General features: G+C 35.3%; 1 long non-coding RNA gene across 1 annotated transcript in view; it reads right to left on the bottom strand.

Moving 5' to 3' along the window:
- Positions 1-24729, bottom strand: part of LOC149071127 (uncharacterized) — a 50084-nt gene that overhangs the window by 8037 nt on the left and 17318 nt on the right. The window contains exon 2 of the long non-coding RNA XR_016194693.1: positions 6954-7103. This is a non-coding gene — a long non-coding RNA (uncharacterized LOC149071127). The remainder of the gene's footprint in view (positions 1-6953; positions 7104-24729) is intronic.

The raw sequence follows: 24729 nt of genomic DNA, 5'->3' as shown, positions 1-24729 counted from the left end.
ATTACAACCATAAGTTTTTATATGGGCAGTGTACCCTATTCAATCTCATAATCATTAGTTTTCATTAGTTTCATTTCAATGTGCATTAATTTTTTGTGATAATTGCTCTTATTTCGGGCTGTTGTATTTTTGTTACATTTGCCACCCATATTTTTATGGGCATCTTTTTTTCAGCCACATTGTTAGGCATTTGACTGTTCTGGCCTTTGTATTTGTACATTTTTATAAAAATTTACTTTATCAAGTCCCTCAGCATATGATGGTGCTAATCACTTTTTATCTCCCACATACAGAATACGCTCTACATGCTTTTCATTCTTCTTACCCGATACATGTGTGCGAAATGCAAGAAAAAGGGTGTAGCCCAAAATTTTGGTCGCTTTGATGTTCCCATTTCATCATAAATGCATAATGCACCATTAAAATACAGTAGAACTTCGGGTCATTTTCTCACGCTTTATCTCGCTTCCACCTTAAACCACTGGTTAAAATTAGCGCAAGAAGGGATGTGATTTACTTCCTTCTAAATCGCTTTGTCCGACAGGTTTTTCAGGATTATTTGGAGTCATCAGGCTTTCTGAGGTCACGTTCAGTAAAAGAAATCCATGTGACCAACATTGTTTGCGATCGAAATCAGCGGTCACCGTAGGGGTAATTATAAGCCCGAATATTCTTCATCTTTCGACCATTCAGTAATTTATAGCATTGATTCCAGAAGTCCGCTCCCCGACGACGAATGCAGAAGATTGACGTGAGAATTTTTTTCTTCAATAATTGGATTCAATGGAAACTGTAAGGAAAATCTTAGAACCTGAATTCGGGCCCTTGTTTACCAGATACACAGCCTTGCTTTCTTATTTACTTCATTGAAAAAACATTCCAAGAACCTTTTTTTTTTAAATAAAAAAAGAGGAAATTCTTCTAATATATGCTTTTCAGCGAAAAATAAGTCCAAAACTAAATACCCCTAATTCAAGAAAAATATTTTCTTACTCTTTGCTCAGAAGTACCTTCGGCGTAAACCACAAAAAGGGACTCGTACATACGTATAAGGGCGGTTGAAGGAAATGACACTCTAATATTTAGTTTGTATTTACTCTGTCTCTGTCTCTTCAGATGTTGAGGTGGAGAAGAGAGAGAGGAGAGAGTATCAAAAAGAAGAAGAAGAAGTAAAAACACAAATTCTCCTCTGGTTTTCCTTGGGTAAATAGAGTGTCCCAGAGAATTGAGGGTCCGTTTCAAATTACCCGCCCCCGCTGATACCCGTCAAGAACCCTTGGAATGCGTAGCTGTGGCAGCAGCATTTCTCTCTCTCTAATAATGTGTACTGCGTGTGTGTTTTCCCGTCGACGACGACATTGGAGCTCTGTAATTTAGCGGCACCCTCTGCCTTTTCCACAAACTTTTCCTCCCTCGACTTCATCTTAATACACGGTAATTTTCGTGATAATTTTGTCCCCGGAGGCGCATCTTTTCCTCCCACGCCTCTCTCTCTCTCTCCCTCTCTCTCATTCCTCCTCTCTTGCCTGTATTTTTTTTTTTTTTATTTATATATCCTCCAGAGCATCTAATGTGGCAGTTATTAAAAGTGATGCCTCTGGTGTGCTTTGCGTCTGTGTCGATATCGTTCGTTTCGCTGCGAGAAGTGCCATTAAATTGGCCCTCACACAGCAATATGCCCTAACAAACATTTTCGGTTTCTTCGCGTGATCTAATTTACTCGTAATAAGTAGTAAGTATATAGAGATAGAAGTGCTTTTTCAGTGGCACAACGAGATGGGGAGTGATACTACACACACACGTATGCGCTCGAGCATTTCTGGTTGGATTTTCTTCGCCATTGACCAGAACCGTGGTTGTCAAATGAGCGTCGATAATTTGGTTCCTTTTATAACAGCTTTTTTCTCGACATCCAGAAAGTATTTTGCTGGTACTATCGATGGGATTAGTTCTAACCGATCCTTTTCACGCTTTCGTGATGGTGAAATCGTAAATCGTCGAAGTGTTTGGTCGATTTCAAAATTTCGTGTTCAAGTGATTGCAACTTAACTCTGGCTGTAGGGCCTCTAGAGAATCTCTATGCCCATGGGATTTATGATGTTCTTAAGTAATCCATCTTTTCTACTAAATAAACATAAAATTGTTTTAAAAAGTTATCAGGAGCTGAGCTCGCTGTAAGTCTCAGCCTTGTATTTTGACGAAAACAAAGGCTAGTTCTATTAATGAGACGCAAAGGCAGAAGACAATTTTTTTAGTTGGCAGGTCTATGAATCGATAGAATTTAAAGCTATGGCTTTGCTGAGCTCTTACATTCAAAAAGCAATACGGTAATCGATGTCTTAAAAATTCAGTTTCGCGGCCTGATGGGATCGCAACCTTCGCACCTGCCCAAGTCCGGCCCTCAATTCCAGTTTATTGGTACCTTCAGATCAATAACCTTTGTCGTTTATTTCAAAGCTTAACAACATGATGCTCAAACACATTGGGATTTCATTCCCAATTGAATTCCTTTGACGATAAATTCCTTGTTCGCGTTATCACCTAGTAACATTTGTCAAGTATTGGTCCGAAACGTCCATATAAATGCACGCAATCAAAAGGAAAAGTTCAATTTCAAAACAAACGTAACCACGGAAAATGTTTTCAAAGAAAGCATGTAGGAAGGGAAAGGAAAAAAAAACATTAAAAAGAGAGAAAAGGAACAAGGTTTTTGGTATAAAAGTCATTGACGGAAGACAATCCACCATAACAGAGGTCACTTCTTTATTTTTTCTTGGGGCGCCTCCTTTTTCATTTGACGCATTTCTGCGGTCTCCGCGCACTTTAATCCACACCATGAAAAAAAGAAAAGCTCATTTCTCAGTAAAAAAGAGATGATCATCAACTGTATAACATTTTATTACGTTCCCTCCTTTATCAATCCTCCTACTCACCATGATGATTTTCTTTGATCACCGCAATAGACAACAACTGAAGAGAGAAACTATTTTTTCTGTTTTAATCTTAGACAATATCACCATATCACCGCAGACTTACCAGATGCCACTTGCGGAAGCTTAAACTCATGGAAAGTTATTCGAAAGGTTCACATAAATTACAGATATCACGGATATATGCTGTTTCCATGCAACGTGATAAATGCCATACGATTTCAATTTTACGTGGCAGCACCGTCTACTAACTAGTTCACGCGAGAGTGTTTCCACCTTTCTCCACTACCCTCCAACAATTGAATCCATCACACAGATGGCGATTGTATATAGATTGAAAAACACAATGAATAAAAATCACGAAATGAGTTTCCACACTGAATAAATCATGAACTGTAGGTTATTAAACAACATTGAAAAACCTTTACCCATATACTCGTACGAATGCATGAAATGTATTTTCTCTCTGTGCGGGGGTCACTCAAAAAGCCTTTTAAGTTAACGGAAATTGATCGAGATGGGAAAACAAGGTATTTCCTTCCGATATTTTAATAATTTGACAGAGATATTTAAAAATGTTTTTCTCGTTTTGGAGGGAGGAGGGGCGGGCATGTCCCTCCTGCAAACACCTCTGATTTGTGCGCTTGTGTGTGGGAAATTTACAATCTTCAATCAATTCTTACTAAATTTTTTCATACACATTAAACAGGACATGACTTGAATGATGGGTTAACTTTCAACACTTGTGTCAGAGCCTGAAGAATGACCAAAACTGTCGAAGTCCCCATAACAGCATATAAACATCAACACTGATTGATAGAATGTTTATTCTGGTAGTCGGTTATTCATAGTTCTGGAACTATGAATACAATGAGAACTCTACCAACTCTGCATGCATTACAAAGATCACTGTGATAAAAATTTTAGTGAAAATTGGGTTCTCTTTGAATTTCAATTAGGGCTGAGAATCGATTGAAATTTTCAACTGGTTAATCAAAAAAGTGTCGACCGATTAATCGAATTTTAATCGAATATTTTTATGACCATTTAATTTTATATTAATAGATGCTATAAAAATATATTATATTGATTTCACTCATCTATTCGGTAGCTGTAACCAAATGTAGGTATGGGTTCGGAAATTTAGACTGCCCGCTTCAATCAATTTAATATGCTGCAATTCGTAACTATCCGAAACCTCTAATTTCTTCACCTGGATCTTGTCTTTTTTTCAAAGAAATCGGTTATTTATCGTTATTATTCACTGATTTCGAAACTACTTTCGATTATACTGTTTTGATTGTATTCCTAGAAACTCATCGAATGGTACTTGTGAGGAGATGAGCTGATGCTTCGAAGAATAAGAAAAATGTACTGTTTATAGTGGACACAATAAATTTTGGTCTTGCCGTCCATAATTCCCATCGAACTCAATTTAAAACTGAAATCATCAGTTTTCGTTGCATCTAATTTGATCAAAATATTGATTCAAATATTTTTAAATATGCTCACATATCCAAAATTCATAGGAGATAAATTCATACACATAATTTATAAGATATCTAATCAGTTTTTTTTTTCAAAAAAATCAAATTGATTCACAAACTTTTAATAAAAATTGTAATTGAACTGATCGAGTCAAATTCAAACTCAAATAACATTTTGAACTGCCATTAACAATTGATCGATTAACCTACCCGATTAATCGATTAATTGGACCTGCCTTAATTTCAATGGATATTTCTCGAGACAAAAAAGTACAAGAATAATTTTATAGAGGATGAGTGAATATATTTTCAATTTGTCTTCAATTTCAAATATTCAAAATACAGGATGTTTCAAAAAGAATCACTCGATTTGGAATGCGCATATGACGAAAAATATTGAACATAGACACTCAGGATTAATTTTATATTACATGGCTGGTCATAAAGTTCTTTTACAACCCAAATTGAAGGTGCTCAATATGTTCACCTTGGGATGCACGGCATATGTCTATACGGTATTCAAATTCGTCCAAACTTTTGCGAGCATGTTTACATCCACTGCGAGTGGATTTCTGTGGACTACGTGCGAAACTCTCTCGGATGCGCTCCACATTTTCGTCTGACATGCGGGGACGGCCAGGGGATTTCTCTTTACACGGGCAATCCTTGTCTCGGTATTGTTTATACCACGGATGGCTAAATTCTTTCTCAACGCGGGCTAACATAATGGTCAGCTATAGCGTCGGAGGCAGCATCAATGGTACAACTTCGGTGTATAGGCCGCTCCATTATTAATTGAATTAATTAGTTAGTTATTAAATTAATTTCGTCACTAGAAATAAGAAGTTTTTAAGCAGTTTGTTAATCAAGAAATCTGTCGAAAAGCACGATGAACAGTTGTTACGGACTCACACTTCGCGAAGCTTAGAACACAAAACGATTTCTGTTGTGCAGTCATCATCTTGACAAACACTAAAGTGGCGGCTGAATGAAACGCGTTAGCGCTACCTGACGGCAACTGCGTGAAGCTCGAGATTTCCCTCTTTCTACCTATACATTATTCGATTAAAATGGATTAAAATCTGAATAGTTATTATTTTTTTTTTTAATCGGATGATTCTTTTTGAAACACACACTCTATATTTATACAAGTTGAGTTTTTTCCGGTTTAATGGGATTTTCTATTGCTTTATCGTAATCGAATGAGATTTTACTATAATAATAAATATAATCTCACCATACCTTTATTTTCTAGGTGTAATTCATTTCCATATATTTAAAAATGTTTATATCCAAAATTTCCATTTCATTCAAAATTGACTCAATTCCTCAATTATAACAGTAACTAAAGTAAAAAATTTCTTAAACGGATACTTAATATCTACAAATTCTGAAAACTGCTAATTCAAACGGAAATATCATCATATTTAAGAAACCGATGCATCTTTTCCCCCCATCCATCTTTTATTAAGGGGGTTGGTTCACGAGCTTGGCTTCCCATGCTTCCTTCGGGACAAAAATCTCCTTCCTTTAAGGAAATTTTTCTGTTTCTTTTAGGCACTCAATTTTTTTTCCTCAAATTTTATAGATATTTTTATACAATTTAACACATTTCTCTCAATTTTTGACTTCAACAACGTGCAGCTTTTTCAAAATTCACTGAAATTTGCCCCAACTTTGCGCCATAAAATTTCTTTAAATCATTTTAATAAAAAATATTCTCGTTAAAGTATGTTACACCTTAGTATCGAGAGACACACATAGTTTCAAGACATTTGAACACCACCGTCGCCATAGTGGTGGTCCGTTGACGTTGCTTTTCTGCGGTTCCCAACTTCGATGCACAAATGTGAGACGATCTCCCCGATAAAAAGTCTCGCCGCAGAGAGCAACAGGCCTACAACGGTACACTATTCAATACTTACACTTCATGCATATTTAGAAAAATGTACGGCATATGGCAGCACTATACATAACAAACATTACAAGGAAACAAACTTCATGGAAGGTTCACTACACGCACATACACACATACCACATGTACCAATTCGTTAGAAGTTACACAGAGGAATATGGACGAGGTTCATGCCTGGTTTAGTAATAGACATTTGAATAAGTGGTGTTCAGAAAAAATTTTCCTATCTGACGAAAATCCCAGTTTTGAGAAAAGAGCCTTTCAATGGGAAGCATCATCATATATAATTCCTGCCAGCAGTTTATATCAAAATATGTTGCAAATATTTTCAGTGCAAAAACTCGAACGCAATTAGACGCAGAAAATTTTGTAGTACATAAAAACTGAAAAATCCAAAAAATATGTTTTTTTTTAGAAAATTCGCTTGCACCAAACCCCTTAAACGAATAAGAATTTAAGCAGTCTTTACTTCCAAGGTCTCAAAAATTCCTATCCAATGAGTCAGTCATTCAAAAGAAATTGCACATCATTTTTGAAAAAAAGAAGAAATAAGATAAATAAAAATACTGAACATAAGAAACAAAGAACAAAAACTAATGTAAACTAATGTAATTTCCTTACATCCTGTTCAAGCGTTTTTCAGTTTTCTTATGTCTGTTGTGCTTCTTCTTTTAACCGCTACCACTGTCATCACCTCTTGCCTTTAAAGTCTTTTTTTTTTTTACTCTTTCTATAGTCTATCTTGATTTTTCTCTCCTACACTATCATTTTCTAGAAGGAAACAGAAATAATAATAAAAAAAAATATCCAGTAAAATATACCTATGTATACACAGAGAGGTGGTTTTTTTTTTTTCTATCTCCTTGTGTATCCAGAACATAGGCAAACACCCACACAGGGGTATTCGGACCAACGACAAGAAATCTGGTCATTCTTGGTATTAACACCTGTTTGCTACGATTTCATGCTCCTCCGAGCATCCACTAAATTATTATAATAACAGCTTCTCGGACGCTGTTAAAGCTGAAAAAATGCAGTTTTTTGTTATTTTTTCAGGTTATTTCTTTTCTATCTCCATGTTGATTTCTTTTTGCGTTTTTTTTTTTTTTCGTAATGTACTTTTTCTCATTTTGATGCTGTTGTTGTTACTGGTAGGTTTCCATCATCCACCATATATCTTTGAGTTCTATTCACGATATCTTTTCTTTGGGATAGATCCTGCCCATCTCGATAAGGGTGTGGTTTCCCTAATGATGGAAATCAAGGTGACTTTTTTTCCTTTTCTTATTCGGTTGTTTCATTTCTTTTTCTTTTGTGTGTTTAACCATCAGTTGTAGCTGTAGTTAAGGCCTATCACTACTAATACTTTCAGGTCAAACTTAGGTTTTTCTTCTCTGTGCTCTCTCTTTTTCCTTCTTTCTCTTAAGGATTTTATTTCACTTCGAAGAGGATGTACGTATGTTGAGACGGGAAATTTAATAGTCTGTTGTGATATGTATTATCTTGTTATTTCTGTTTGATAGCCGCTTGGTATTAGTTGGTTGAGATCTAAGGAAAATATATATTTTTCCTCTTTGTTCGCTTTGAAAATTAAATTTCAGCATTTGCATATATGAAGAATTATATTTGATATAGGCCTACTTGAAGTTACTACTTGAGTTATTAGTTTCTGTTACATTAATTCCCCATCCGTGTACTCCGATCTAGTGAGCTCAGGGGGTGCTGAACATTGGTGTGATGTCCGATTCGTCTTTTCCCGTTTCATCCTTCCAAATGGTGTCGTTTCATCCTCAGGTGATAATACCTTAATGATGGGTGATATGGGGTGTCTCCACTTCGGATAACATGCCAAGTACCAATTGTTCATTGCACCTATTATACTTGATGCACAAAAATCTTTTATGTCAAACTCGGAGAAAAATGTTCTTTTTTTTCATTTCGAAAGTATAAATGACGCAGTTTATCAAAAAGAATTGATAATTCTAATTAAAATTCTGATAATATTCTGAAATGAAATAATTTCTGGATTCTTCCGAATTGACGACTATGCTTAAACACCGGAAAATGTGATAACTTCGTAGTGGAATCACTATATAGCTTATATACTGCTTATGTGAAACGGGGGTATTAGGTTTGAATGATCGATTTTTTTTTTGAGTTGGAAAAATTGAATTTTTTAAATCGAAGAATAATTTTATATAAAGCTGCTATAACTTTTATCCAATAAATTAAAAAATACATTTTTTTCAATGGAAAGGTATTTAATTGCATAATGTAATTTTTGTGCATAATGTAATTTTTGTGCATAATTTCTAATTGTGCATATCGAAAAACGTTTGCAACTGATTTTTAGTCATTTTTCACCAAAAAAGATAAAATAAATGAATAAATAGTCACAAGTTTTATTTATTTTTTAAAACAGTGACTGTATTTGCATACGAACGAACTCAACTATAGCTTATTTTTTTTAGTAATAAAGACATCATGTACCCGCTATAATCTCTACAGTATACTCTATGAGCCTACTGTATATTACATTGAAAGTATCGGAATGATTTGATTTCAATGCTTTTGATACGGCTGTATGAGGCTCATTGAAAAGCACAAACAAGTTAGACCACACCAAAATTAAGACCATATTTCGGGGTGAAATAATCGAGTGTGATGTTGCGTATTCGTTTGAATATTGCGATTATTTCGGTATCTTCACTATTTCTTCAATTTCTGCAACGTCCTGTGTAGGCCCAAGAATTTCCCAGGGTAGTTCTTTGATGTTCCAATGGATCCTTGATAACAGTTCTTCAATTTTTTTACTTTTAAAGATCTTGATATATCTATCGACGTAAAAAACTCAGTTCTTCCTCTGGGTCGCTTTCTCAAACAGCTTGGCTAAAAACACTTTTTTGTTTTGATGAACAGGGCATTCTTATCATGATTCAAGCTTGTTTTAGTCCATGTGATTCCTTTTTTTTTTTTTGTACTTAACTACGCCAGGTTCATAAAGTATACTTATAGTTCCCATATCTATTTACCCCGACATGATATATTAGGATGGAAGAGTAACACACCAAAAGGCTGAGAGATATGATCAGTTATTTTAGGTTAGTTACTGATTTCGAAGCTACTTTCGATCTTCATATTGTTTTTTGTAATAGAAACCAAGAAATATCTAGGGGGGGGGGGGGTTAGAGGTCACGCTACTAAATGGTATTGGTGGGCGAAGCTGGTGATTCCCGAATATGACAACTGCTGTTAACATTGAGGACAATAGATTTTGGTCTTGCCTACTAAAACTCCCATCAAACTCACTTCCGAACTGAAATCACCGGTTTTCGTTGAATTCACATGTATTTCACCTATGTAAAATTTGATCAAAATGTGTATTGAAATATTTTTAACTATTTCGGGGCTGCTGGCATAGTCGGAAAAATGCTTCTCTCACCGCCGGTGCGTTTTTTTTTTTTTTTTCTTTTCTTTTCTTTCATGAAAGATAGATGGCAATTAAACCCAGAGTTACAAATTCAATATACTATCAAGAAAGATTAATACAAACGGCAAAATCTGGGTTCGAACCAAAAATCTTCTAATTAATTGGAGATGGATACTCAAGATCTACTACTACTCAATCTCATATACATACGCCTTTACAGTACAAGCAAACATGAAAGAAATAAAAACAATAAAAAACTAGAATTTGTATATGCGCATGACATTTATACATCATTTAAAGAATTTCATCTTCAAAAAAGCATTTTTAATCATCACAAAATTATTGAGCAGGTTACTACGCTCATTATTTGTGGATGATGGGAGGACTCTAAGGGTTAAATACAGTCAAACCTCGTTAATGAGTCACTCTTGGGAGACCAAAAACACGACCTCTTAAGCGGGGTGACTCGGAGGAATTGAGGCTTCTTTGGCGTCTGCTTGAAATGCTAGGTTTGATGTAGTAAGAGTGAACGTTGACCGTATCGTATATATTGTACGAATAATGCCCGACTTGAACGGTAATTTTCGAAAGAACGCACTCACAAAAGTGACTTTTTAAGCGGAGTTGTGTAATGCATTATCAAGAGCGTAATAAACATTAGAACTCCATAGAAGACAATTAGGATTTCGAAAAAGGAACCCGATAAGCGGAGTGACGCGTTAGACAGGTGACGCGGTAACGAGGTTTGACTGTATAGTCATTTACCTAAAATTTTCTGTATGGGTAAGACTACACTTTTCCAACAAGGCAAAGGTCTTCTTCCACCACCTGTTTATATATCTTCGTTAAGACACAAAGGGGTGGGCCATGATCTGGTCAGAAGGTAAGACTACACTGAGGTTAAGATCAAGAAATTCCTCCCAGATATTTTGTCACAGCTTGTCTTATATGTCAACTTGTCCAAAATGGTGTACAAAAAATTCTGAAAACGTGGAGCAGGAACCCCCTTTAAAAGAGAGTTTTACGAAAATGTTTAAAGTACCTAGTCATCATGAGTAATCAGTGAAACTTTGATGCTTATCATCACTGTAAAGTATGTCCAGATGTAAGGACTTGGAAAGAAATAAAACAAACATTAATGTATAAAGAGAGATAGAGAAGAGTTGAGAGCAATAGTGGCTTTTAAAGCTGATGGAATAGTTTTCAAAAGCAAAGAAAGAAATGAACTTTCCTATCATTTTGCTGCAGGCTTTTCTATACGTTCATTCGCTATATGTATGTGTACCTGTATATGCATTAGTACACATAACCCATATAGCATGTACTCCACCCACAATCCGTAATAGCAAGGACAATAACCGAGAAAAGATAGAAAAGAACAAAAAATCATATAATACAGAAAAAGATAGAGAGAGAAAGAGAGAAGGAGCTGGTTCTTCTTGAAACCTACAATTTACGGACCAACCAGCAGAAGTTAGTCATTGTGCTGAGCATCCAGACATTGGATGCGCGCACCACATCATTATAGAGTGAGTGTGTGTATATCTAGAATGTCTGGAAAGCAGTATTAACAGGACAGCAGAATTCGGTATATTTGCTTCATCTTTTGCCGGATCACACACACATATAACCTCTTTTCCACTCCTACATTCTTCTCCTTTTCTTTTGGTAGACGGTGACTACTGCTCGGTGTATGTAATCTTTGTGAAAGGACTGGTCAAGGACTAGCAAATGCTTGCTCAGAGCTATCTTAGCACCATGTAACGCCTCTTTCTCAATCTCTGTGCCTTTTCTTTATGAGATATATTTGTTTTTTTTTATTCTTTTTGGAAATTCTTTATGTGCTTCTGGTAAATACTTCCCCCTCCCCCCCCCCCAATCATGAAGTTAATGCATCTACCCTAATATTTGTATGTTAACATTAACAGCAAGTATCTCTTATGGCCATGGTCCCCTCAAGGGTGGGGCTGACAGGGCTTCAGCCCTGGGGCCAGAAATTGCTTTTTCAACCTATAAATTCGCTATAGAAAAAGACCTCCAAAGATCCCGGCCAAGAGGTCCTGATGCAGGATGCGGGGGCTATGGTTAGACGCATAACGAGAAACGTTAGTCCTTTGAATAAAATATTGAATTATAAATATACTGCTATATTTTGATCGATCTCCGATAAATTTCGCATAAAACATGATGATATGCTATGTCGAAACTGTTATATCTCAAAAATGTCCGAAATCATCGCATTACCTGTCCGCCAACTGTAATTCCATGTTTTCTTTCAACAATGATGTCCAATCCAGTCTCCAAGCAATGGATTTTTCAACAATGAGGACAAGTATGTTTATTCTCTCACGATTGGTTTGTATCTTCTTCAATGCTTTCTGTTACTCCAAGGGCTATTTACAAATTTATCAGGTCGTAGCCAGAATGTTTTGACGCGAAAACGTCTATTCGCTCATTACTGGTGGCTGGTCGAACTTTCTTGAGTGACAAAATACCGTCAGATATGAATCGCTAATACCTACGAGACTAATAATGCGTGAGCAATGGTTGAGCCTACAACGGATAAATCATGTTTGCGTTTTTTCCGTAGGGCGACAACTGCGGTTTGGGAGGATCAAAGAGGGAGAACAATAGACTTAGTAATGTTATTTCCTTTATATCACTCATTTTCATGCCCCCCCCCCCCGTCTTTCTACGAGTGACGAGCATGACTGGTATTTCTGGCAGTAAATTGAGTAATTGTCTCTGATTAAATCCCAATGATCAAGTAGGTAACTCTACCTGGACGTGGGTTCCTCGTCTAGAACCATTAGTACGCCCCCACGCATGGTCCACGCATCTTGCAGCAGGGATTCCACGCTAGATTTATCACGGAGCGACTGTTTAGTGAATCTATAGTGTGATAAAACGGAAGAGTGACTAGCATCGTGGCCTAAGAGGCCATGGCTACTATCCTCAACGGCCTCGCATATTTTAGGGGCCCATAGATCAAAGTTTACGTAAATATGGCACACAAAAAAAATCTTCATACGTTTCATTTAAAGAATTTTAGACTACACCCACACATTCAACTATATATATATTTTTTTTCTTTTTATTTAAAACTTTACGGCGAGCATAAGCTCACGAACGGTAAAAAAATAGAAGATGTGAAATATGACGGAACAAAAGAGGAAATATGTGACTAAAAAAACACCTCAAAACAAAATAAAAGGCATTTTTGTTTCAGGTCCGTCGACTACGATGACCAGAGTCATCTACAGAATTTCTCCGTTATTTTAGTTTTAGCTTCTCTTTGTACCTTATAAGGAAACATCAATCATCGGGATTTCACTCTTTTGTATTTTTTTTTCTTTCACATGATCCGATTCTCTCCCTCTCTCTCTCTGTCACATCTCTTCATTTATTTCAATTTCAAATCTTCACTTTTTTTTCCAATTCATTATTGACTTACTATTTGACAAGTCTTATTTCTGTTACCAATTTGAATTATTTTGATATGATTAAAATTATAAAAAAAAAAATATATTCATATCGCCTTGTTGTATTTTGACCAATCACGTTAGCAAGTTCGATTTCATCATACATGAAATAGTACAAGGCCATGTCATAGATCTTGGATATGTAACAGTCAATACGGTTTTATTCCCAAGATGATATATCTTAAATCATTGCGAAAACTATTGACAACAATCAGCAACTTGATGTTATTTACACTGACTTTTCTAAGGTCTTCGACACTATAAATCATGATACTTCTCTTCGGGAGCTTTGGGCCTGGGGGTTAGGGTTTACTGGTGTCTTATTTCAATGCTTTCAATGACGTTTTACTTTCTGGTCTCAAACGTGTATTTTTGGCGTTCCTCAAAACCCCGTTTTAGGACCTTTGCTTTTTATTTTGAGCACTAATGATTTACCTGATTTCAAAGATTTCAAGTGTTCTAATTGTTCAATGTTTGCCAATGATGTTAAAATTTTTCTCCTTGTAAATAGTAGAAAAGATGCTGATTAACTGCAACATTCTACAGACAAGCTCAGTTTATGGTGTAAACATAATTTGTTGAATTTGAACAGTATCAAACGTAAATAATCAGCGCTCGTAGCAGAATACTTACTCCTTTTTCCCATGACCATAATATTGACAGCCAGCCTTTATAACGTATGAAATATATGAATGATATCGAAAATTTTATACTTCGACAGCAAAAAATCGATCCTAGAAATCAATTGGCTGTAGACAGGTAAGGAAAAAATTCTCGATAGAAGTATGAATTATGTTGTATACTTGTATATATATAGAAAGTGAGAAAGTGGTACAGTACTTGCTGGGTTTTTTTTTTTCTTTTCCATCGGCCACTGCATGATCTCTCGCGTGGACAGATGGTCTCACGTCGCCCTTAATGTTTTCTACGTTTGAAGAATGGATTTTGATAAGTTGTAGCTATCGGTTCGAGTACTGATAGGGCGCCATATATTGATCAAGAGCGAAAAAAAATAAAAAACTTCACCCCCCCGTCACCAATTTTTATTTTCTTTTGCTTTTCCTTGACTTCATCACATTCCGAAGTGTTAAGAAAAGTCCCTCGTGTCAGTCTATCCCTCCAATTTTTTTTTCTCTCTTCCTTATACTCCATCTTTCTCTCTATATATATTTTTTTTCACACGTTATACTTTCCACCGAAAAGTCCTCCTCCATCTGTTTTTCTCGGTTGTTCTTAAAGAGGTGCCGAAATGTCAAAATGACCGAAGACTTCACGAAACTAAAAGCGATAGGAAAACTATCGCGAGTTCCAAGGGGGAGGACAAAACGCCTTCGCCCCTTCACCACCCTAGGGAGTCCATGAAATTGTATATATAAGAGAGAAAATCCCTTGAACTTGTACTTGTTCAGTAGGTCATTACTCGTGAAAAACGATCTCATTTTATCAAGTTCGGCAAAAAAAATAAATAAAGTAAATACCAAATAATTGAGTTGTTTTGTGGCAGGTATTTATGGCTTCTATTTCTTGATGAAATCCTTACTAGTGTTCCATATTCATGGCATCAATGTATGGTTCAAAAACACTCAAAATACATAACATTTCAGCAATGTGCTGATTTTTTTATGAATGAATATATTTTATGAAAATTTCTTACTGAAGGTAGTATTTAGTCTATATGACTCTTTTAACACTATGTTTTCTGTTACATATGAGCACCATGTATGTATTCAGCTTTAGAATATGGCACTTCTAACTTATGTTTGAATTAAAATCAGCACAATATAAATTCTTGAATGCGATGTTTTAGAATTTTATGTTGATTGAGTTCCTGCGAACACGAAATCAGGCATTAAATCGAGTGCTTTTGAGTGCGTCACTGATCACCTTGATGTTTGCCAGCGACAGGTTGAAGATGAATACTCGAAATAATCAACATTAAAAATAAAGATGCTTTAAACTTTGTCCTGGTACATTTATTTACAAAAACAAATCACATGTTGGGAAAGTATTTTTTGAAGAACATTGTGTAGTGAGAGTGGCTGGAAGTACATTCTTGTGATTTACCGTTGGAAGTACATGCTTGTGATGTTCCATTGGAAGTACATGCTTGTGATGTTCCATTGGAAGTACATGCTTGTGATGTGCCATTGGAAGTACATGCTTGTGATGTTCCATTGGAAGTACATGCTTGTGATGTTCCATTGGAAGTACATGCTTGTGATGTTCCATTGGAAGTACATTCGTGTGGTGTACAGTTTGGGGAAAAACATTGTTTCAACAGTGTTTTTTGAAGAAAATTGGTGGGAAAGTATTGTTTGGAGAAAATTGGGAGAAAGTATTGTTTGGAGAAAATTGGGAGAAAGTATTGTTTGGAGAAAATTGTTCGGTGTTCGGCAGACCTATCACAAGCCCAGTGACCGGAAGGACCATCATTGGCAATATAAGCCAATAAGAAAATTGTTGAGAAATATTTTTGAAGAAAATTAAATTATTATTTAAAATTAAATTATAATTATTTGAAGAAAATTAAATTATTTGAAGAAAATTAAATTATTTGAAGAAAATTAAATTATTTGAAGAAAATTAAATTATTTGAAGAAAATTAAATTATTTGAAGAAAATTAAATTATTTGAAGAAAATTAAATTATTTGAAGAAAATTAAATTATTTGAAGAAAATTAAATTATTTGAAGAAAATTAAATTATTTGAAGAAAATTAAATTATTATTTAAAATTAAATTATAATTATTTGAAGAAAATTATTGCGAAAGTCATTTTGTTTGAAGAAAATTGTTGGGAAATTATTGTTTGAAGAAAACTTTTAAGAAACTACTGTTTAAAAAAAAATTTTAGTGGATAAGTATTGTTTGAAGTGTTTGAATCGTCAGATTTCACTGTAACTTTTCCTCGGGTAAGGTTGATAACAAAAGACTGGTTCCTTGTTTTCGGAGAACTAACTTTGATGTTTTGCGAAGAAGGTTAGCGGAAGTTTTCAAAGACCGGTTGGAATCAGTAGGGGTGGTAAGTCAATGGGAAGAATTTAGTACGAAGCTGTCCTCTGTTTTGCACGACGTCATACCCTTTGTTCGAAAAAAGCGTGTTTGTACATCACACCCTCTATGGTTCACGGATAGCGTGCGGAACCTTTATCTTGAAAAGAAAAGAGCATTCAGAGAGTATAAAAGTGGACGAGGTGACCTATCATTGTTTACTGATAAAAGAAGACTGTTGAAGAAAGCGATAAGGGATAGTAAAAAGCAAGTTGAATCTAGGTTGGCAGATAACATTGGCTCTGACCCAAAATCATTTTTTCGATACGTCAACAATGGATGTAAGGGGACAGTTGGCCCCCTCTCGATAGGAGGCTCAAAAGTAGAGAGCAATGTAGGCATGTGTAGTGCTTTCAATGACTTTTTCGCGTCGGTTTTTAATGGAGATAATGATATTCGATATACGGGTGTTGCATGGGGTAATAAAACGCTCAACGATATTCAAGTGGAAGACGTGGAGGTCCTAAATCTTCTAAGAAATGTATGTGCAAGCAAAGCACCAGGACCAGATGATATCTATCCCAGGGTTCTCAGGGAAGGTGCTAATGAATTGTTGGGGCCAGTCGCACAGATATACAGGAGTAGTGTTGCTGAGGGTATCGTCCCGAGAGATTGGAAACTGGCTAACGTTGTTCCGATATTTAAGAAGGGTAGTAGAGAAGTGGTGTCTAATTATCGTCCAGTGAGTTTGACGACCTCCCTCTCGAAAATTTTGGAAATTATCATCAAAAGGCAGTTTGTGAAGTGGATAGACGAGAATAATGTATTGTCGGATAATCAGCATGGGTTCAGGAAGGGGAAGTCATGTGTAACTAACCTCCTTTGCTTCTATGATTACGTGACTAAGGCTTTGGGTAAGAGCAAAAATGTCGACGTTGTTTACCTTGATTTCCAGAAGGCATTCGATCGGGTCCAACATGGCAAACTCTTGAAGCGTTTACACGAGATTGGAATAGGGGGCAACTTGCTGAATTGGATAGAATCGTGGTTAAGAGATAGGTCGCAACGAGTTATGGTGAACGGGGAATTCTCTGGTTGGACAGACGTCACAAGTGGAGTTCCTCAGGGAAGTGTCCTTGGCCCCATACTTTTTTCACTTTTTATCGACAAACTCGATCAGGGTATCGATGGAATTACTAGCAAATTCGCAGATGATGTGAAGCTAATGGGGGTAATCGGAAATGAAAGCGATAGGGAGTTGCTCCAGACCAACTTAAACAAGATTGCAGCATGGGCAAATGAATGGAGCATGACGTTTAGCGTAGATAAGTGCATGGTCGCTCATTTTGGTTCGAACAACCCACGGTTCTCTTACGAGTTGAATGGTGTCACTATCCCGGATTCAACTAGAGTCACCGATTTGGGAATTCTCATTGACGAGCGACTTAAGTTTTCTGAACATTGTTCAGCGGTTGTCAAAAAAGCGAATAGAATGCTTGGTCTCATTTTCAAAAAGGTCTCTTCGCGTTCTCCTAAAGTCATTCTTCCGCTTTTTCGAGGCTTAGTTCGTCCTGGAATGGAGTATGCTGTAAGGTTTTGGAGACCATACCTGCAGAGGGACATAGAATTGGTTGAAGGGGTGCAGAGAAGAGCTACGCGTGTCCTTATTGGCTGAAGGGGCTTGAGTTATGAAGAGAGACTTTATTTTCTGAATATGTTTACATTGGATGAACGCAGGTGTCGAGGAGATATGATCGAAGTGTTCAAAATTTTCAATGGGATGGATAGGATGAACCATGAACTTTTAGTACACCGCCAGTCGACTGCTTTTAGAAGGGGACACCAGTATCGATTGGTGAGGGACAATGCAAGGTTATGGTGTCGCAGGGAATTTTTCTCCAATAGGGTTGTTAATAAATGGAATAGCTTACCCCCGGAGGTAGTAAATTGTAACACAATTGACACGTTTAAAAAGAAATACGATAAACATGTTGTGGTAAATCGAGAAGCTCTATCCATTCTTAGAATAAGACAACCATAAGTATTCTTTATGGGCATTGTATAATATTTTATCATGTGTATATATTGTTTGTAATTTGTGTTAATTGCATTTTTAATTGGGTTGCTGTATTTTCGAAATATATGACAACCATATTTTTATGGGCATCTTTTTATCAGCCACCTCGTTGGGCATTTTGCCTGTTGTGGCGTTGTATTTGTATTTATATTTGAAGAAAATTGGCAATAAGTGCGGGAAAGTAAATAATTAAAATATAAGTAAAGTAAAAATTGGGAAAGCCGATTGTTCAAAGAAAAATCATTGGAAAAATATCGTTTGAAAAAAACTTTTAGGAAAATATTGTTTGAAGACAAGTATTGAAAAAGTAATGCTTGAAAAAAATTGTTGAAGAAAAAAAATTTGGAAACTTGTTTTTGAAGAAAATTGATGGGAAAACATTGTTTGAAGAGAGTTATTAGAAAATAGATTGTTTGAAGAAATGTTTAGAAACTTTTTGTTGTATGAACGCAACTGTTAGAAAAGTATTGTTGAAAATGAATTGGTGGGAAAGTATTGTTTGAAGAGAACTTTTGGGAACACTTTTCGTTTGAAGAAAACTTTTGGGAACTTTTGTTTGAAGAAATATTTGAGAAACATTTTTTTTTTAAAAGAAAAGTATTGTTGAAAATAATTGTTAGGAAAGCATTGTTGAAAATAATTGTTAGGAAAGTATTGTTGAAAATATTTGTTTTTAAAGTATTGTTGAAAATAATTTTTTTTAAAGTATTGTTGAAAATAATTGTAAGGAATGTATTGTTGAAAATATTTTTTTGGAAAGTATTGTTCGAAGAAAACCATTGGGGAAGTATTGTTGGAAGCTCATTGTTGGAGAAAGTATTGTTGGAAGTTCATTGTTGGAGAAAGTATTGTTGGAAGTTCATTGTTGGAGAAAGTATTGTTGGAAGTTCATTGTTGGAGAAAGTATTGTTGGAAGTTCATTGTTGGAGAAAGTATTGTTTGAAAAAAAAATACGTTGTTTGAAGAAAATTGTCAGGAAATCACTGTTTAAAAAAAAGGGCTTTAAAAAAATCCCGAAGAGTTATATAGAATACTATTACTTGAGATGGATTTCTAGGTTGCTTGAAGTAAATTTTTTGCGTTTATAAAAAATTATATTTAAATTAATAAATTATCCATAAGAAACATTATGCTTTTCTAATCGATCGTTTCTAACATGAATTATCAAAATTTCAATTCATTTAATGAATTTCTCAAACAAAACACGTTAAATACCCAATACATGTTTTTTTTAGTATAGAAATTCGTTCTAGAACTTCCGTCAAAAACGAACGGCAACTTTTTAAGAAAAAAACATATTGAATATGTACATACAGAGCAAAAAAAAAAAGTGAAACACTTGTTTCCTTTTGTGAAACTATAAATTCAATTGAAAAAATTCAGTTTCACGTTTTTATTTTATTCGCAATTTTCTTTTTACTTCTCTTGTTCCAAAAATTTTACGTCTCCTTATTCTTTTTCCTCTCCGTATTTTTTTTTTTTTTTTCAGTATTTTTCGAAATATAATCCGAAACTTATGAGAAGTTATTCATCATTTTGACGGATTTACAGCTAAGCGAAAAACGGCAGTAAAATAACGGGATTTTACAAGAAAAGGCACCGACGAAAACAAAGTGTTTCCGAAACGCATTACAGAACAGAAAAAGGCCTTCAAGAGGGCGACGCAGATGGACGTTGAATCGAATATGAAGACTGAAGCCGATGTCCAATGTTGTCCATCAAATCGCAGATAAGTCCCGGCGACATCTTGTAGAAGACAATCGACAAAAGACGATACTCTGATATATATATATACGCATTCGACTGACAGCAGGACCTCTATCTATTTATTTATATACATACAGATATATTTCTTTTCATATACATTACTTTTCAGAGAAATGGCTATTCGTGTGTATATATAGCATCGTCCTCTTTATTCCTCATTCAAGAGCTTTTCTTTGGTTTTCTGAATTTCTCGTCTTTCTATTTTCAAATGAAACATTTTCCTAACAAAAAGAGGAGAAAGTTATCGTTCTCCGTGTACATATTTCCATAAAACAGTGGTTCTTAACCGCAGGGTCCTTGGAGAAGTTTCAGGAGGGGTTCGTGAGCTTGGATGAGGAAGTAATTAAAGTATCCGACTACCTTTCTCGTCACTTTTTCTATAAAATGGTATATTGGAGGCAATACCAGCACACAATACCTTAATAACATTTTTTTTATAGAAAGTGTCTCAAAATGTTTAAAAAAACAATCAATTTTGGACTATCCATGTCACTTTTAGGTCAAATTTTAAGAAAAATTCATGTAATATTCGAAACACAATTGCAAAAATAAATCTGTAAATAATTTTTTTTCGATAGTAGATTTACCTACTAACGATAGAGGTTTGGTACGAAAATTTAAAAGATTATATGGTATGCTCATAAGTTATATCCAAATCTGATGGTGTACGTGCGAATTTTTTGAAATTTCATTTTACATATCGTCTATAAAATACTGTAATTGGACAAATATATGTGATAGACCTTAGATTTTGGTATGAAACCTTCAAAATATATGGCAAAATATCAAAAAAATTGTAATGCTACAATGAATAGAAATCATGTTTCAAACTCAAGTAAAATGTCAAAAATAGCATTATTCATAAAACGCGTATAAAGTTTTTACGACGAATTACTTGTATGGAAAAAAGCGCAAAATTTTAAAGTGGACATATTTTTGGTTCTAAGCGTCATATAACCGAAAAAAGCCTGTTTCGGAATTACAAGAAATAGGTCTTTCCTTACAAATTAAAAAATAAAAATAAAAATCGATACTTTCTTCAAAAATAACGTTTTAAAAGTTGTCGGATGCCTGTATTTACATCATTATGTGCTTAATATTGTTCTTCAAAAAAGATACCTGACCTTTGTACAAAGGTTCTGATAAACACAAAAGTTTAGGAACCCCCTGCCCTGGAATTTTCATATTCATTAATGTCGATATTCAAGGACTTCCTAGTATCTCTTCAAAAGAAGGCCACATTTTTTTAGCCTGTACTGTAAACCAGTAATTCTCAACCGGGGGTTCTTGGAAATGTTTCGGGGTCCATGATCTTGGATAGAAAAAGCAATTCACTTATTGTTTTCTCAGCTTTGTATAGATTTTGAAGCGATCAATCAATCGTCAATCTAGGGCCTTGTTAGGTATAAAAGTGGCGACTTTTCAATGACTGCAGATTTTCCTTACACAGACGTATAATTAACAATTAGATTAACTGCTGTGTTATACCAAAAAATTCCAGTTTTCCACGAAAGACTCTCTTCACCCTTAATTTAATTTCTTTAAATATTTAAATATTAAGAGATGTATTAAAATTTCTTTCGTGATGAAAATAAATATTTTCTTATTTCCAGTCAGTAGTTAAATATTGGAAAAGGAGGAAAAAAAAGTTTGACGTAAGTTAAATTTCAAAAACATACATTTAATTCCTTCTTTTTTCTCCCTTTTGAACACAGAATTGAATATTCTTCAATTTGATGTTAACTTCGAGTCAAAAATTTTATTCGAATAAATTCAGTGTACATTAATGATTTCCCACAAGGTTGTAGCGAATAAATATGAATAAATCCCTCAACGCGGTAACTTCTTCAAGTTTTATTTCTAAAAATCACTCAGAAACCCCCCAAAAATATTTATTTTTCCCCTTGTTCTATAAATAATCAAAATAATTTCTTTAGATTCAATTTTTCGGAGCATTCGGTCATTTGTCGATGGAGTAAACGACATTTTCCATTTTTCTCCGCACAATAACTTCGTTAGATTTCCCTTGAGGGGGGTACGAAGCAAAACTTCTTAAAGAATAAAAACTTTTTCAAAGTCCCGAACATTAATTCGACATTTATACATTAATTCGTCTATTCATCATCGCTACTCCCTAATGCGCGAACGATCGTCGCAGGTAAAAATTGAGACGTGAATCCTTAAAGAAGGATTCGGGAAAGCAAAAAAAAAAAGTGGATTCTCTCTCTCTCTCGAAGTTTGAGAAAACTGCAAACGCGTGTTTTCCGTAAGAAAACTCTTTTATTTTGCCGAGAGGAGCATTTTTCGTTTTTCCTGATGGTTAATGAATTTCCGGGCTGGGAAATACTGAAGTTGAAGGGAAAAATACTAAAGATTTGGCTGGAATTTTCCCAAGTACGTACGAAGATCTAAAACCCAGTAAATGTTTTAGTAGAGGTGTGTGTGTGTGTGTACGCGTGGTGGTGAGGGCACAGCCGTAGCATAATCTTTAAATACGGAGTTGAGAAAGACGAAGCTGATCTTGATGGGGAAACATTTTTGTGCCAGTCGACACATCTCAAATTTACATATCTAATTAAACAAATACGTTCGTTAAGGCTCGAGCACTAATTAGCGACTCAGAAAACTTATTCCCGACTCTTTTCGCGCGTCTTGTGTAGTGTGTGTGTGCGTGTGTGTGTATTTGTGTGGCCTCTCCCAGTTGGGGATTTAAAAGGCTTGGGATTGTTTCCTTGAACGCCTTCCGTTCCCTTTCGCACTCTGTATTGGATAACACTACCAAACTAGGCGTTTGGGATTCCGAATTCCCCAAATTGCCTCGCGATCTCTTCCTTGGATTTTCTTTGTGTTTGTGCTGCTTCTTCTCCTTCAATTCCTCCAGAAAGACGTTTAGGAGACAGATAGAGAGAGAGAGTCTTCTTCTCTCCTCTGTTCTTAACTCCAAGACCAGAAAAGAAGTTTTATTTTACATTTGGTGTTTTGTTACTCAGAACTTTCGTTCTTCGTATAAATAGTTTCCGGTCAGGAGACTAGATGCGTTCATTTCTCTATCGCCCTCTTTTCTTCACCTCATCTTTTAGGATTCCCTCATTTGTACAAAGTGATTAGAACTCATTTAAGCGGTACGGTCAAATTTTACTCTGACGTGAATTTGGTTTTGTTTGGTTCCAGCTGAAATTCCGATTTTTTTTTCTCTCTCCTTCAAGTTCTAAATAGAGAACAAGAAGCAAAAATAGATGAAAATTCGGAAAACCTGAAGGGAATAAAAAATTTCTTCGAATGTCCATTTGTTAGGTGCGATACAGGGTGATTCTAAATTCATAAGAAAAACTTTAAGAGGCTGTAGCACATACTTAAACAAGCATTTTTCGTCATGGACTGTGCGGTCGAATACTAAAATTTGAGGCGCAAACACTGTAACAAAACACATTAGTGACTCATTAATGGCACCCATTGTGACAATGAGCCCCCCCCTCCCCCCGAAAAGGTTTCAATGAGAATTGAGAACATAATGACTAAGAGATGGATCCACAAAAATATATCGAGAAATAAGAGAGTTCGGGAGAGACGGGGTGCCATATGATAGGCATGTCGTATCCAATCCACTGGCGTAAAAATAATAGTGTTTGAGTAATTTCAAGTTTCTATTCAAATATATGGGTAATCTTCTTTATGCTTATTTAGCACATGCACCTCGGATGGTTGATAACGCATATCGCAGTAAATCCATAGGGAAAAATATAATATTTGCTACGGGTGAACTGCAGTTCGACCACACGTTCTACAAATAAACATTGCGGTCAGCCTGTAAACATCAATTGAGAATTCCATCGCTATCTTAATATTTGAATTGCTTCCATGAGATTTGAAAGATAAATTAAAGCTATTCAAGGCAATTTGAGGAATTTGCCTGTTGTGGTCTTTGTATTTGTACTTGTATTCGTAGGGGGTTATCTGTACTTTTACCGAATTGACTGTCAAATGAATCTGTTGCCAGAATAAGTCGTACGAAATTCATGAAACTATAAGAAACTTTACAATGACAAGACTTTCGAGCTTGTTTATGAAATATTGTTTCTTCAAACAATTTAAAACGCACTGCATGAAATAAATGGAATATGTTCTCAAGTAATGATCCCACAGTAGCAGCTTCGAGTACCCCTATCAAATCTAGAATGATATCGATGGTTTCCGGATAGATAGATAGATAGATTATAAATGAAAGTATAAAAAGTATAACCAGAAAAATATTTTAGCTCGATCTGATAAATTTGTACCGTGGAAAATCACAGTGGAATTACCAAAAGCAGCTTTGAGTTTCTCTAATACAAAATCCAAAATAACTTTCTTTTCTTGAGTAATGTTTCGGTTTCTCATCCAACACGTTTCATTTCAACGTCATCATTTTAACATATTTAGCTGGCAGGATCAAACATTAGAAATGTAAATATGAAGTTTTTTGCAGGATTTCTCACAAAGATTACGTCTCACTGAATTATCGAATTCATGAAATAACTTCAACATTACTTGCCCGAAACTCTTCCCAAAAGTCCTCAAAGACACAAACTCTTTTGATATATCAACGCTGCAGAATGTGAGTTTAAAGTCTTTTTTTTTTCCTTTTTCCTACGTGAAAGGAGAAAAAAAAAAC

The sequence above is a fragment of the Pholcus phalangioides genome, unplaced genomic scaffold (assembly GCF_987345545.1).
Source record: "Pholcus phalangioides strain wild (caught in Gottingen) unplaced genomic scaffold, Ppha-v1.0 ptg000019l_1, whole genome shotgun sequence".
NCBI lineage: Eukaryota > Metazoa > Arthropoda > Arachnida > Araneae > Pholcidae > Pholcus > Pholcus phalangioides.
Note: the sequence above shows the minus strand (reverse complement) of the source record. Positions and strands in the feature narration are given on the sequence as shown.